The sequence below is a fragment of the Schistocerca piceifrons genome, chromosome 3, assembly GCF_021461385.2.
Source record: "Schistocerca piceifrons isolate TAMUIC-IGC-003096 chromosome 3, iqSchPice1.1, whole genome shotgun sequence".
NCBI lineage: Eukaryota > Metazoa > Arthropoda > Insecta > Orthoptera > Acrididae > Schistocerca > Schistocerca piceifrons.
In genome coordinates this window covers 937,382,247-937,399,273 of record NC_060140.1, presented here as the reverse complement: position 1 = coordinate 937,399,273, position 17,027 = coordinate 937,382,247, and positions in this window count along the sequence as shown.

Sequence of the window (17,027 nt, the reverse complement as noted above, 5' to 3'; positions counted from 1 at the left end):
GCTATGCACACTGCTATTACTTATGAACTGGGTTGGATTATTAACAACACATTTCATAAGTGAATATATATATATATATATATATATATATATATATATATATATACTGTGAGGTTACTGTGAGGATTCCTAGATCCTTAAATAGATGTCTGCAGGATGACTGTGGGTGGGCACCAGCAATTATTCTGATTACACGTTTTTGAGCAATGAATACTTTTCTACTCAACAATGAATTACCCCAGAATATGATGCCATACGAAAGCAGTGAAAGAAAGTAGGCATAGTAAGCTAATTTACTGAGATTCTTATCATTAAAATTTGCAATAACCCTAACAGCTTACGTAGCTGAACTCAGACATTTCAGCAGACCATCAATGTGTTGCTTCCAGTTTAACCTCTCATCAACGGACACACCTAAAAATTTTGAAAATTCTACCTTAGCTACTGACTTCTGTTCAAAGTCTATATTTATTACTGGAGTTGTGCCATTTATTGTACAGAACTGTATATACTGTGTTTTATCAAAATTTAAAGAGAATCCGTTTGCTGAGAACCACTTAATAATTTAGTGAAAAACATCATTTACAATTACATCACTTAGTTCTTGGTTTTTGGATGTTATTACTATACTTGTATTATCAGCAAAAAGAACTAACTTTGCATCTTCATCAATGTGGAATGGTAAGTCATTAATGTGTATCAAGAACAGTAAATGACCTAAGACCAAACCCTGTGGGACTCTGTACCTGATAGCCCCCCAGTTTGAGGAATCAGCTGTTGTTTTAACATTACATGTACCACTTATTTCAACTTTCTGCATTCTCCCAGTTAAGTATGAATTAAACCATTTGTGCACTGCCCCCCTCAAACCATAATGATTTAGCTTATCTAAAAGAATTCCATGATTTACACAATCAAAGGCCTTTGAGAGATCACAAAAAATACCAATGGCTGATGTCCGGTTGTTTAGAGCATTTAATATTTGATCAGTGAAAGAGTATATAGCATTTTCTGTTGAAAAGCCTTTCTGAAAACCAAACTGACATTTTGTTAGTACTTTATTTTTACAAATATGGGAGGCTACTCTTGAATACATTACTTTCTCAAAAATTTTTGATAGAGCTGTCAGAAGAGAGATTGGGCGGTAGTTGTTGACATCCGACATATCCCCCTTTTTATGCAATGGTTTTACAATGGCATATTTCAGTCTATCAGGGAAAACACCCTGCTCCAAAGAGCTATTACATACATGGCTGAGAATCCTACTTATCTGTGGGGAACAAGCTTTAAGTACCTTGATGGAAATGCCATCAATTCCGTAAGAGCTTTTACTTTTCAGTGAGTTTATTATTTTACTGATTTCAGAGGGAGAGGTTGGTGGAAATACAGTTGTTTCAAACTGCACAGGTATGGCCTCTTCTATTAGTAGCCTTGCCTCTTCTAGTGAAGATCTAGATCCTATTTTCTCCACAACATTTAAAAAATGATTATTGAAAATATTTTCAATTTATGATTGTTTGTTAGTACACTTGTCATTCAGTTTTATGGCACTAAAGTCTTCCTGTGCTCTTGGTTGCCCTGTTTCCCTTTCAATAATATTCCAAATTGTTTTAATTTTATTATCAGAGTTACTGATGTCAGACATGATACACATGCTTCTGGACTTTTTAATAACTTTTCTTAGTACCGCACAATAGTTTTTGTAATATTGAACAATTTCAGGGTCAGTACTCCCTCTTGCTGTTAGATACAGTTCTCTTTTACAGTTGCAAGATATTCTTATTCCTTTAGTTAGCCAAGGTATTTTATATGTTTTCTTGGAATTATGTTTAACTATTTTCTTGGGAAAACAATCTTCAAATACCCTTAAAAATGTTTTTTTTTTTATTTCTTTTATCTTTACCAGTAGTTTGTTATACAATCTACTTCCTTGTATGTTTGTTTGATTCTGCACCAAAGCCTTGTTAACTCTTTTAATATGAATGTCATTGTTCTTTCTTGTGTTGTAAGTATGTAGATCTGAGTTGGATTGGAAATTGTAACTATTTCTTTTTACATTGATTATGCTTTTTTGTATATAGAGGCATGGTAGGGGTAGAATATTTAGCTGTTGAAATAATTGCTTTGAAGGAGTTAACCTTGAACTGTTGGTAATTATTCTAACAGCTTGTTTTTGTAGAGTGAAGATTGTTTTGAGATTTTTCTTACTATGACCCCTGAAGGTGAGGCCACAGGTAATAGCAGAATGTATATAAGCAAAGTAAACAGTTCTACTACATTCCCTACTACATACAAAGCCAATAATATGTAATGCAAAGCAAGCAGAGCTTAACTTATGAGAGAGATACAGGATGTGGGATTTCCAGTCTAAATTTTCGTCTATATGTACACGTAAGAATTTTGTGGTAGCAACTCTCACAATTTCTTTATTTTGTACTCTGAGATCCAGATCAGAACGTGACTTTGTTTTTCTGTAATGGATATAATTAGTTTTAGAGATATTTATGGTTAATTTGTTCATTTCAAACCAATTTTGCAAATATTCTATAACTCTGGTTCAGATGATGGCAATACCCGGTTTATGTCAGTTACTACAATGTTTGTGTCATCTGCAGGGTTATGTGAGCTCCATTTACTGGTGTCAAAGTTCATTAGCACTGTGGTATCATCCAAAGATCATGGTGCCACACCACAGTCAGCAATGTGCATCAATACTACAAACATTAGTGATGTCTCGCTGCAATACACAATGATCCAAGTGCTTATCCATCCTCGAAAATAATAATTAGTGGCAATGTAAATAGGAGGTCGGTAAGTGAAAAGTACATTTTCAAAATAAACAGTGATGTGAGAGAGCAGTGCAACAAGCTTGGAGCAATATTCATTGATCCTAATAAATTTTTAAATGATAAATGTCTATGGAGGGATGGTTTTCATTTGAACAGATTAGGCTTTGCAGCTTTAAGTAAAATGTATATGGATGTCTACAAAATCATAAATGAGGGAAACTAATATATCCTGATGGATGTCAATGTTTCTGCACCTAAGATGTCACAAAGATGTGAAAAGGTAGTTTTTCAGGAAGAACGTCCTGAAGAAACAAAAAACAAAGCAGGTGTCAAAGTGTTACATCAAAACATTCAGTACCTAAGCAAAAAGTGCATACAATTACAGTAAGCACTAAGTGAGAAAAATGCAGATGTAGTTATTCTTACAGAACACAGATTGTCTAATACTTTAATTACAATGACTAAATTTGACAACTATACAGTGAGTAGTAATTTCTGTCAAACGTAACATAAAAGTGGGGGAGTTGCCATATATTGTAAAGGCCATCTACAAGTCACAAAACTGGATTTTATCACGTAACTTAGTGTGGAGATGACATTTGAAATTTCAGCAATAAAGCTGTTGGTAAACAAAGTGCCCCTGATTGTTATAGGTGTGTACAGATCTCCTAGTAGTATTGTGGACAATTTCTTACAAAACATGGAAAAAATGATAGAAATTGTATGTAATAAGTATAAGAACACAGGTATTGTTATAGTTTGTGATTTTAATCCAGATTCCTTAAAGTATACTAAAGATTATGAAAAAGTAAATGATATTCTGTGTAGCTATAATTTGTCAGACAGGGTTAATGGGCCAACAAGACTAACTAAAGACTCCTCTAGCTGTATAGATCCATTTTACACCAACTTAGATAACTGCAGAGTTGACATAATAAACCTTCACCTATCTGATCATCTTTGCCAGACAATGTAAATACTGAATATGTACGATTCACAAAGTACATATGAGATGATTGAAATAAGATGTACAAATGAAAAATGTGTAGAGAACTTGGGGTACACAGTATGAGACATGGAATGACATATATTGCGCAGAAAATGTTGCAGACAAATGGAATAGCTTTTATAACACTTCCTTTGTCCATTTCAATGCAACATATCCAGTTACTTTCAAAAAGAAATATACTCAAAACCGTATAAGACTACCTTCAGAAGTAAAACAGCTAAAGAAGAAAATATTTATTACTTGGAAAATATATAAAGAGTACCTGAACACATCAACTAGAGACAAGTACCAAACATGTCGAAGAGCCTATAAACAAGCACTGAATGTATACACAAAGGAAACTATACAGCAAAAAATTGCTACCTCAAATAACATAAGCAAATCAGTATAGAAATGTGTAAATGAGAGAATCAGCAGAAAACCAAAGCCTAGTGTCAACAATATCCAACTAACGACTGATAATGTAAATATTTCAGATCCATATATGATCAGCAATGTTTTTAATACTCACTTTATAAATTTAGGTAACGTGTGTGACCTCTGACACTGATGACTACAGAACTCCTTGCCAGGTACAAAAATCAGTGTTTATGTGTAAACAGATACAACTGACGTAGAGGTAATCATAAATAAAATGCAAAACAAATTCTCTACGGGATGGGATGAAATCTCCTCCATAATATTAAAATGATGCAAACATTCACTCATACCTGTTCCGGTCCACCTCTTCAATGAAAGTTTGAATAAAGTTGTGTTTCTATCTGAATTAAAATATTCAATACTCAAGCCATTGCACAAAAAAGGTAGTATCGACAAAGTCGAAAACTACCAACCTATTAGCATAATTCCAATCCTAAGCAAAGTATTAGAAAAGATTATTTCACTAAGGTTAGAAAAATTTCTTTTCAAAGAAAAAGTGCTACGAGAAACCCAACAAGGTTTTAGGAAGGGCTATTCAACATCATCTGCCATATGTGATGTAGTACATACAATACTTATGAAATCAGATGAAAAAGAAAGGATGGCATGTTTGTTACTAGATTTATCACATCAACACAGTATCTCATGAGCTGCTACTTGAGAAACTGGAAACTTATGGTATCAGAGGAATAGCCAAAAGTCTCATACAGTCATACCTACAAGACAAATATCAGGTCACACAAGTCACACACAAAGTGGGCAACATTATTAAGAAGTATAGCTCCAGTCCAGCTATAGTAAAGTATGGTGTACCCCAAGGGTCAGTTCTGGATCCTTTATTGTTTATACTATATGTTAAGGATCTGCCCACAGAACACAACAGCAAGATATTTAACTATGTGGATGACACAACCGTTGTTAACTGGGGAACAAACGAGAACGATTTGGCCCAAAATTGTTCTGATGTCTTATTTGCATTGAAGAATTACTTCCAAAACAACCACTTTAGCTTAAACATCAATAAAACAAATCTAATGACATTTCAAATACACCACAAACAAGATGAAATGCAATGGAGTGTTGTGTCTGATGATGGTTCAGAAATAAAATTTAAAGATAAAAAATGTTCAAATGTGTGTGAAATCTTATGGGACTGCTAAGGTCATCAGTCCCTAAGCTTACACACTACTTAACCTAAATTATCCTAAGGACAAACACACACACCCATGCCCGAGGGAGGACTCAAACCTCTGCCAGGAGCAGCCACACAGTCCATGACTGCAGCACCTTAGACCGCTCGGCTAATCCCGCGCGGCGATAAAATTTCCTTCCTTGGCCTAATGTTAAATCAGCATCTCTCTTGGGAGCATCATATTGATTTCTTATGCCAGAAACTTAGCAAATCAATTTATGCAATGTGAACAATGTCACAATTTCTTAAATATGAGCAAATAAGTATAGTATACTATGCTTTAGTGTATCCATACCTCACATATGGAATTGAAGTATGGGGATGTAATGCTGCCAAGCATGTAAATAGGGTATTCATCCTTCAAAAAAAGGCAGTTAGGATCGCATGTAAGCTTAGATATAATGAGTCCTGCAAAGCAATTTTCAAAATTAAGAAACTACTAACACTCCCATCACTACATATTTATAAAACTGTTCAGCTGATGTTAAAATACAAGCAGTTCAATCATCTAAATAGAGAAGTGCACATGTACAATACTAGGAGGAATGATGATTATCACCTGGAAAGAAATAATACAAAAAGTGCAGACAAGAGCCCCTATTGCATGAGGAGCAAATTTTATTTATTTATTTATTTATTTATCCATCTTTAAGCATTTACATGCAATCGATGTCGTCATGAGTAATGTACAATTTACATATTAAGAAATATAACTATTGTGAGGTATCACACAAAGCTAAAGTATACATTTTAAAAGAACATACGTAATAAAGGAATATATTTGATACATAAAGATATCCCACATAACTAAATTGTGCCTTTTAAAGAATGTGCATAATAAAAGAATTCATTTCATACATAAGGATTTTTCCACATGTTTAACAGTTAAATGTGGAACTACGAAGACAAAAAAAGCTTAGGAAGAGGTACAAACAAAGTTGCAAGTTGTTTCATAAGTCAGGTCTATTTTTGAAGAGTTTTCAAATTCTTTAACACTGTAAAAAGCTTTGACTTTCAGCTATTTTTAGTCTTACTTTTAAAAATATTAAGAGAGACACAATGTGCCTGCAGAGGTAATTTGTTGAAAAGCCTTATTCCCATATATTCATAACTGTCTTGTGTTTTCTTGAGTCGAGTTGTTGGTATGTCTATCTTATATGTTTGACGAGTGTTATGATTATGAACAGACTGCCTAAGGTTGTAACTGTTAAAGTTTTCTTTTATGTACAAAAGGCAGCTGCATATAAAAAGAGAAGGGACTGTCATTATCTGTAATTCTTTGAAGTATGACCTACATGACACGTTATTTTTGGTAATCCCAGAGATGCTCCTGATGGCTTTCTTCTGCCAAATAAAAATTTTCCTGGACCATGGAGAATTACCCCATAGAAGAATACCATAGCTAACATGGCAATGAAAGAATGCATAATAGGAATTAATCAGCAGGCTTTCAGAAACACAGGTGCATAATTTTTTCAGTAGACAGATAACTTGCGAAAGCTTTCGAGATATATTGTCTATGTGACTCTGCCAGGTCAATTTCGTATCTAAGTATATGCCAAGATGTTTGGTAGAAGTGTACTCAATATCAGCATTGGATAAGCTGAAGGATATGTTTACAGTCTTTTCATAGTTAATAGCTAACTCATTGGCTTCGAACGACATATTGGATAATCTGAGAAACTCTTTACTTTGCTCCTTCAGTTTATTAATGTCCTTCCCTGAATTGATGAAAGTTGTATCATCTGTGTAGAGCACAGATTTGCATGGCATATTGCTGGGCAGGTCATTTATAAATATTATAAACAGTAATAGCCCAAGCACTGACCCTTGGGGTACACCTCTAGTGGCATTCAGTAACTGTGACTTTTGACCGTTGTAGCTTACTGTTTGCTTTCTGTTACTGAGATATGATTTAATGAGGGAGAGTTCCAGATCCCCAATGCCATAACACCATAGTTTTTCCAGTAGTGTTGTGTGGTTTACAGAATCAAATGCTTTGCTCAAGTCCACTAGTGTGGCTTCAGCAGATAATTTGGATTCAAAAGAAGATTGCACAATAGAAACAATATTTTCAACAGCATTAATTGTTGATAACTGGGCCCTAAAACCATATTGAGACTTAGTCAGTACATTGTTTTTTGACAAATGCTTGTTAATTTGCTTTTGTATACAATATTCGATTATTTTTGAAAAAATAGGTATCAGAGAAATTGGACGATAATTATTAGTGCAGCTTTTATCACCTTTTTTGTGTTATGGAATTACTACTGTCTTCTTTAGACATTCTGGAAAAATACCATTGTCAAATATCCAGTTTATGAGTGTGCAGAGAGGGAATGATATCAAGTCAATTATTTTTTTAATGACAAAATTTGAGAGGCCATAAATATCTTCTGATCTGGAGTCACTTAACTTTGCCACTGATTTAATTACATCACTTATTTCCACATGTCCCCAATTACAATTTGGCACAGTATCGGCAAAGTTTTGTAAAAACTTGTTTATATAAGTAGATTGTGAATTTGATTTTGAACTCTTCTTACAAGGAGATGAGGGATTAGGGTTTGCTGCATTGATAAAAAGAGATTAAATTCATCTGGGGTGACATTAATATCAGTTTCAACTTTTACATTATGACTACCTGTACCTAATTCTGCTTTAATGACTCTCCATGCAGCCTTACAGTTATTATTGGAGTTTTTAATGAAGTTATCATTTGCTCTACATTTTGCTAATCAGATTTGTGATCTATAGTGTCTCTTGAGGCTAACATACGTTGCATTGTCAACACTACCATTTTTTACCTTATCATAGCATATCAAAACCATTAATCTTAGCTTCTGTAAATATGGTGTGAACCACCTATGTGGAGTAGTTCTACCATGCTTTCTTGCCATAGTTTTGTTTCGTTTGGTAACCAATGGACAGGAGGTATTGAAAATTTCAGATAGAGTACTAACAAACCTGCTACAAGCCTCCTCAACATTGTTGGAAGCATATATTATATTACTCCAGTTTAGTACCTTCAGCTTATTCCTGAAGCTATTTATGCTTTTATCATTTAATAACCTGACATACCGGGTTGGTTCACAATCCCCCATTGTTTCATTAATTGTTAGTTTTACCCATATACCTTTGTGATCTGTCAGATGGTCGACATTAATGAGTCCCAATTCAAAATCATCTTTATGTATATCTGTGATAAAATTGTTGAGACAAGAAAGTTGTCTTGTGGTACTATAATTTGCACAGAAGAGATCATGGGATCTTAGCATGTTTTTGTTTTTTTCCTTACATCAAAATTTAAATCTCCTAAAATTACTGTCTTGTGTTTGGTATATTTTTCTGTATGGTGAATAAGTTTATCTAAACACTCTACAAATTGATTGGCATCACTATCAGGAGAATGGTATATTGAAATAACTGTGAGTTTTAATGTTGGTAGTAGCATGACAGCTGCTTCAAGAATGCCTTTAACACATATGTCCCTAACATCAAGTACAGTATATCTTAACACTAGGTTGTCACTTATATATATTGAAGAACCCCCATAACCTTCATTGTGTCTGCAGTAACTTGTAATTAAATTAAAACATGGTAGTACATACAGTTTTATCTCTTCTTCTCTTAACCAGTGTTCATTAATACATAACACTATTCTGTTGTTTCCATTCAATACAACACCAACCTCATCAGCTTTATATTTCAGAGATCTAATATTTATGTGCATGAATAATATTGATTTTTCACAGCAAGAGGGAAGATGCATGGTGTCTTGGGCACAACTGGATGCACACATGGTGGTTTGCCAAACTTCCAAAAAAATTAAAAAGCTTAAGTGGAAGCTGCTTTGAAATTGACTTGAAGGAGTTCCTCAGCAATAAGTGTTTTTATAGTATTAAGGAATTCCTCTCAGAGGAATAGAATACTTTCATTTGTATAAATAGTATTTACATGTACAAATATATATATATATATATATATATATATATATATATATATATATATATATATAAAAATAGAGGGAAACATTCCACGTGGGAAAAATTATATATAAAAACAAAGATGAGGTGACTTACCGAACGAAAGTGCTGGCAGGTCGATAGACACACAAACAAACATACACACAAAATTCAAGCTTTCGCAGCAAACTATTGCCTCATCAGAAAAGAGGGAAGGAGAGGGAAAGACGGAAGGAAGTGGGTTTTAAGGGTGAGGGTAAGGAGTCATTCCAATCCCGGGAGCGGAAAGACTTACCTTAGGGGGAAAAAAGGACAGGTATACACTCGCACACACACACATATCCATCCACACATACAGACACAAGCAGACATATTTAAAGGTCTTTAAATATGTCTGCTTGTGTCTGTATTTGTGGATGGATATGTGTGTGTGTGCGCGAGTGTATACCTGTCCTTTTTTCCCCCTAAGGTAAGTCTTTCCGCTCCCGGGATTGGAATGACTCCTTACCCTCACCCTTAAAGCCCACTTCCTTCCGTCTTTCCCTCTGCTTCCCTCTTTCCTGATGAGGCAACAGTTTGTTGCGAAAGACTGAATTTTGTGTGTATGTTTGTGTTTGTTTGTGTGTCTATCGACCTGCCAGCACTTTCGTTCGGTAAGTCACCTCATCTTTGTTTTTATATATATATATATATAAAAAAACAAAGATGATGTGACTTACCAAATGAAAGTGCTGGCAGGTCGACAGACACACAAACGAACACAAACATACACACAAAATTCAAGCTTTGTATGTTTGTGTTCGTTTGTGTGTCTGTAAAGCTTGAATCTTGTGTGTATGTTTGTGTTCGTTTGTGTGTCTGTCGACCTGCCAGCACTTTCATTTGGTAAGTCACATCATCTTTGTTTTTAGATATATTTTTCCTACGTGGAATGTTTCCCTCTATTATAACTGTACATTATATATATATAATTTTTTCCACAATTATATAAGGGGAAATGATCAATATGTAAACTATCCAAAACAAATCCTTGTATTTGTTCATGGAGAATAAATAAATAAATGATGAATGGGAGAGACTGAAGAAGACATACTCTCTCTCCTTCTTTCTCTCAACCCAGCAGCATCCCTGCATGGAGGTCAATATAGAGACAAGCTTGGAAGAATCCTGCAAACACAATGATTTAAATAGAATATATTGGTGTCACCAGTAAACATTACTGGTAGACCTTTAAGAATGATTTAGGTCAGATCATTGATAAATATAATAAGCAGAAGTGGACCAAGTGTGGAACGTAGCTTGCTCCTTTAATGGTATGACTCCAGCATTTTTTGAGGTGATTACAACTTTTTGTAATCTATCTGAGAGATATGATCTAAATGATTCTTTGCATTTTCCATTAATTCTAATATGTAGCAGTTTAACCAGAAATAATTCATGGTCGATAAATTGCAAGCCTTTATGAGATCAAGGAACACTCCTGTTATATGTTTTTGTGTCATTGGGTGCACTATAAGCTTCATTTAGAAATGAATTTAGGACCCCACTTATTGGCCTCCCTTTATGAAAGCCAAACTGATGAGACCTCAGTAAACAGTTGCTTTCCATGAACCTTGTATATGCTTGATAATATCGAGATAGGTTTGTAGTTATTAACATCACACTTTTCATCATTTAAAAGAGAGGTATGGTACCATCAGATGCTCAATAGAAGAATATAATTAAAAGCTTCAAGAACTTACTCCCTATCACTACATGTTCAAAACTTTTTTTATAGGTCAGTCATTTGGCTTAAATTATGGGATTACACTCTTCACTGTCTCTGGCAAAAATTAGTAAGCCATCTCCTTTTGTCAGTTTTCAGAAATAAGTTACACAGTGGTAGCCTGAAAGAGCAAAGCAGGCAACTTCATCATCTTTAAGACAATTCTCAGCAACACAAAGCAAATCTATGGTTTCTAAGTGGCTTTCCAAGAATATTAATTGTAAGCCTAATCTTTTGTTCCTCGTGCTTTTCAGATTTTGGAAGCAACCTTAGAGTTATGATTCCTTTGTATGGGTGCACTACTTTTTATTGATGTTTCTCCTGCCTGTTATCACTTTTAATAAGGAATGATTGACTGATCAATTTTAAATAGTTGACAGATTAGTTTGCATTATACTTTTGATAAAATTGGGCTCTTGTTAAGGCAGGATACCAAAAATTTGGAAGGGTTGTGGGTATTCTGCTTCTAGTTAACTTTATTCCTGTTCCTGCTGACTGTGTAGCATCTAATGGGTTTCATGGCACTGCTTCTGTTGGTGGAGCCACTGCTTCTGCTGTGATGTTTTGATGTTTTAGCTGTTGGTACTGGTACTGCCTCCGTGATGCTACTGCTTGTGCTGAATGTGGTAATGTTGTTTTGTTTGGAGACTTCTTGTTTTTTCTTGTCTTTGACTAAAAAGTCATTTGTATGATGACAAGGTATAGTTTTCTTCCTATTCAATTCATTATCCCCAGTTCCATCTCTTGATTAGTCACCTTTTTGCAGTTTTTGCTACTAACACATTTTTTGTTGGCACTGATGACAGTGCCGCTGGTTTGACCTCTTTTAGTAGTGTTGTTGTTCTTCCTGTTGGGATTGATGGTGAAGTTGCTATGAAAAGCTTAGTATTGAAACTATTTTGGTGATTTTGATTTATTTTATTGTCAAATTCACCAGATATTGTTCCCCAAGCCTTTCAGGTGTAGTGCACATTGCATATGAAACCTACATCCTATAGTGCTTGTATCAACAAATTTCACAGTTTTGAAATATCTACAGATTCTGATAAACTGATTATTACACAGCATACTCCTTCCTGCTTTGCCCATATTCATTTCAGAAGATTATGGTATTGTGGAATATTTACGCTTATGACATTATTATGCGTAAAGTTTTTCAGACACTGTTTAAGATGGTGTTCAGCACTGACAAGTCACTGACTGGATGCATTCTCAGCAAACCAAACAGCTTGTACTTTCTGAGGTTTACATTAATTATTTGTTATTGCCAATAAGTAAATAGGCAAAAGCACTTATTTGCTGAGGGTAAAAGCATCCTAATGAAAGGCAACTCATTATCACAGAACACAACCAAACAATAATTTAATAGTTTCACAGCAAATATTTTACCATAAGGAATTCAAAAACGTCTTACATGGTTTTGGAAAGTGAATAGTAGCTTCTAGTTTCCTAGAATTGATATTAAATGGTAGAAAAGCAAAGAAACTGCATGTAAATGTCTTAGACATCTAAACTGATATTCAGTTAATAAATTAGCATATTGCTTTATGCCTCAAGAAATGAAGTTTAGTATGTTTTACTCAGATATTTGTTACAATTATCCTGATGAGTACATAGAATAATCATCACATTTTGCATATTTTGACTTCCTTCTGTATTACAGAATAATATACAGACGAAATTTTTGCATTTTGTCATTACATGGTTGTGAATTACGGTCTAGCCCCCTGTAGGAAGCCAACATCAAATTTGGATGTAATATAGTCTTACAATTAATGCTTATAATCATGTAGTGATTCTGTATAATGCACAACTTTTTTTAAGTTACTGAACTAAATACAACTAGATAAACAAGATCAAAGCACTTTCAACTACTGGTCTGCAAAGCAAAATAAATTAATGGTCAATGATGTAAAAACAATTATATCTACATCTACATCTACTCCCTGCAAACCACTGTGAGGTACCAACTAATGGCACTGATGATGAAGAATAAGAATAAGGATCTTTATTAGCCGTTCAGTATTTTCTTATACAATGGGCTTCATCAATAAGTTCAATTACAGTATAAAGATGGTTATATTCTCATAACAATGTTTATATAAATCATATGAATGTTAGTGTAGTACAATAGCACACGTTTGGAATTTTATATGTTGTTAATTTTACAATAAAAAAGAAAACATTATACAGATTTATATTAAGTGGGGAGTATTCATGTTGATGACACTATGTCATTATCATATACATGTTGATAATATTATGTCATTATCCTAAGCTATTGATACAAATATAGAGCACTCGAAATAGGTCTATTATGCCTACATGTTAGATATTGTTTTTCCAAATTTAGTTCCTACTACAGGCAGAGGTACCTTTCTCTATGTTAAAACAGCAAATCTGCCATATTACAATCTTTATATTCATCAAGATTCTATGCAGAATCGGAGAGGAAAGGAATATGTGGAAAACACTGATAAGGAGAAGGGACAGGCTGATAGGACATCTGCTAAGACATGAGGGAATGACTTCCATGGTACTAGAGGGAGCTGCAGCCTCAAAGGTGGTGTCTATACACAGGTCTGTGACATCAATAGTAAGGTATTGTAAATTTAGTCCATTCTTAATATATATTGCAACACCCCCATGTCCAATTGTTGATCTGCAGTAACTACTAGCTAAGGAGTAGCCAAATGGAATATTGAGGTCAATTTCTGATGAATATAGCCAGTGCTCATTTACACTAAGTATACCACAGTTGGAAGTTTCTAACCAGTACTGCAATGCTTCCAACTTCTTTCTTAAATACTGTATATTAATATGTAAGAACAGAAGACCATTTTTGCTAACCCTGGGTAGTAAAGATGAGGGTTCAGATTGTCTTCTTAAGGGCACTTCTATACAGCTGATATCTTGAGTTGTTTGTAAGTCTACTGCTGGTAGCCAGGCCCCATTTTGACAATGTTCAGATACATCTAGTTTCCTGGGCTCAGAGTGAATGGTTTGAAGATTATTTTGATCCTGCTGGAGCTTATCTGTTAATATTTTGCCAGACAGACCAGCAGGCTTTACAGGTTTCCCTGGTCCAGCGGTATTACTGTAAAGGTGGCCATTTCTTTACTCACAGAGATTGAAAGAATGTATGTTGAGATAAAGGAAATTATTTAGATAGTTAAGACAGAGGAAAACTTAATTGTGATGGGTGATGGAATTTGGTAGTAGAAAGAAGAAGAGAAAGAAAAATAGTCTGCAAATATGGGCTGGAGGAAAGAAATGAAAGAGGAAGCTGCCTGGTAGAATTTGGGGCAGAGCATAATTTAATCATTGCTAACACTTGATTTAAGAATCACAAAAGAAGACCATGTGGAAGAGACATGGGGACACTGGGAGGTTTCATGTTGATTATATAATGGTAGAAAAAGAGATTTCGAAACAGGATTTTACACTGTAAAACATTTTCAGGGGCAGGTGTGGACTCAGACTATAATTTCTTTGTTATGAATTGTATACATTAAGACTGAAAAAACTGCAAAAAAGGTAGGAAAGTAAGGAGATGGCACTCAAATATGGTGAAATAACAAGAAGTTATTGACAGTTTCAAAGGCAACATTACACTACATTGACTGAAACGGGAGACAGGAATACAGTAGAAGATGAACGGGTAACTTTGAGAGATGAAATAGAGAAGGCAGCAGAGGATCACACAGGCAAAAAGACAAAGCATACCAGTAATAGAAATCTTGGATATGGCAAGAGATACTCAATTTTATTGATGAAAGCGGAAAATATAATAATGTTGCAAATGAAGCAGGTGAAAGAGACTAGATAGTCTAAGAAATGAGACTGACAGGAAGAGCGAAAGGGCTAAGCAGAAGTGGTTAGAAGATGAATATACATCTACAGAAGCATTTATAATGAGGGGAAAGATAGATAGTGCCTATAAGAAAATTAAAGAGGTGTTTAGAGGAAAGAGAAGCAATTGTATGAAAATCAAGTGCTCAGATGGAAAACCTGTACTAAGCAAAGAAAGGAAAGCTGAATGGTGGAAGGATTATATAGAGGGAATACACAAGGGAAATAAACTTGCAGGCAATGTTACAGATAGGGAAGAGGAAACAGATAAAGGTGAGATATGACGTATGATACTGTGAGAAGAATTTGACAGAGCACTGAAAGATCTGAGTCAAAACAAGGCCCCTGGTGTACACAAAATTCCCTCAGAACTGCTGATATCCTTGGGAGAGCCAACCATGACCAAACTATTCCATTCCATCTACTGTGCAACATATGAGACAGGGGAAATACCTTCACACTTCAAAAAGGATGTACTAATTCCAATTCTAAAGGAAGCACATCCTGATGTATGTTAATATTCCTCAACTAACAGTTTAATAAGTCACAGGTGCAAAATACTGTACAGAATTATGGAAAATCTGGTACAAGCTGACCTCAGGGAAGATCAGTTTAGGTTCCGAACAAATGTTGTAACACGCGAGGCAATACTAACCCTATGACTATCTTAGAAGATAGGTTAAATTAAGGCAGACCTATGTTTATAGCATTTGTAGACTTAGAGAAAGTATCTGACAGTGTTGCTCTCTCTAAATTTCTGAAGCTAACAGGGGTAAGATGAAGGGAGCAATAGGTTATTTACAGTTTGTACAGAAACCACACTACAGTTATAGGTTGAAGGACATAAAAAAGCAGGAATGGTTGTGAAGGGTGTGAGGCAGGGTTGTAGTGTATTCCCAAAGTTATTCAATCTGTACATTGAGTAAGCTGTGAAGAAAAGCAAGGAGAAATTTAGGAGAAGAAGTAGACCTTTACAGTTTGCCAATGTGACCTCAATCCCGTCACAGACAGTGAAGGGCTAAGAACAGTCGAAGAGAACAATATCTTGAGAGGAGGGTGTAATATGAACCTTGACGAAAACAAAATAAGGATAACAGACTGTAGTCATATAAACAGGTTGATGCTAAGGGAATTAGATTAGAAAATGAGACACTAAAAGTAGATGAATTTTGCTATTTTGGTAGTAAAATACCGTATGATAGCCAAAGTAGAAAGAATATTAAATGTGGAATGCCAATGCAAGAAAAGTGTTTCTGAGGGAGATAAATTTGTTAACAGCAAATATAAGTGTTAGCAAGTTTTTTCTGAGGGCAGTCTGGAGTGTAGCCTTGTATGGAAGTGAAACATGAATGATAAGCAGATCAGACAAAAAGTTAATTGAGGTTTTGAAAGGTGGTGCTACTGAAGAACGCTGAAGATTAGATGAGTAAATCACATAACTGATGAGGAAATGCTGAACAGACGTGGGGAGGAAAGACATTTGTGGCATAACTTGACTAAAAGAAGGGATCAGTTTATAACGCATTTCAAGATATCAGAGAATCGTAGTTTAGTACAGGAGGGAATGGAGGGAAGAGTGTGTGTGTGGGGGGGGGGGGGAGGGGGGGGGGGAGATGGGTAAACATTGCTGAGAAACCAAGATATGAGTACAGTTAGCAGGTTCATATGGATGTGGCTTGCAGTATTTATCCACAGATAGAGAGGTTTGCAGTATTTATCCACAAACAGATAGGTTTGCAAGGGACTGAGTAGCATGGAGAGCTGCATGAAACCACTCTTCTGACTGAAGACAACAACAACACACTAGTCACACACCTTGGCTTTGCACCTACAGCTCTAAGTGTCTATGGCTACACAACTTGTATGGCATGGTGATAATACTTATAAATTATATACACAAACCTTCCTCATGAATTAGTCTATGTATTGGTGAAAACTGTATCAGAATACCTACGGTAATTACTGAGATTACCTTTCACATATAGACAGAAAAACATGGCAAAGGACTTTATAATATGTATAGATAAATGAAATA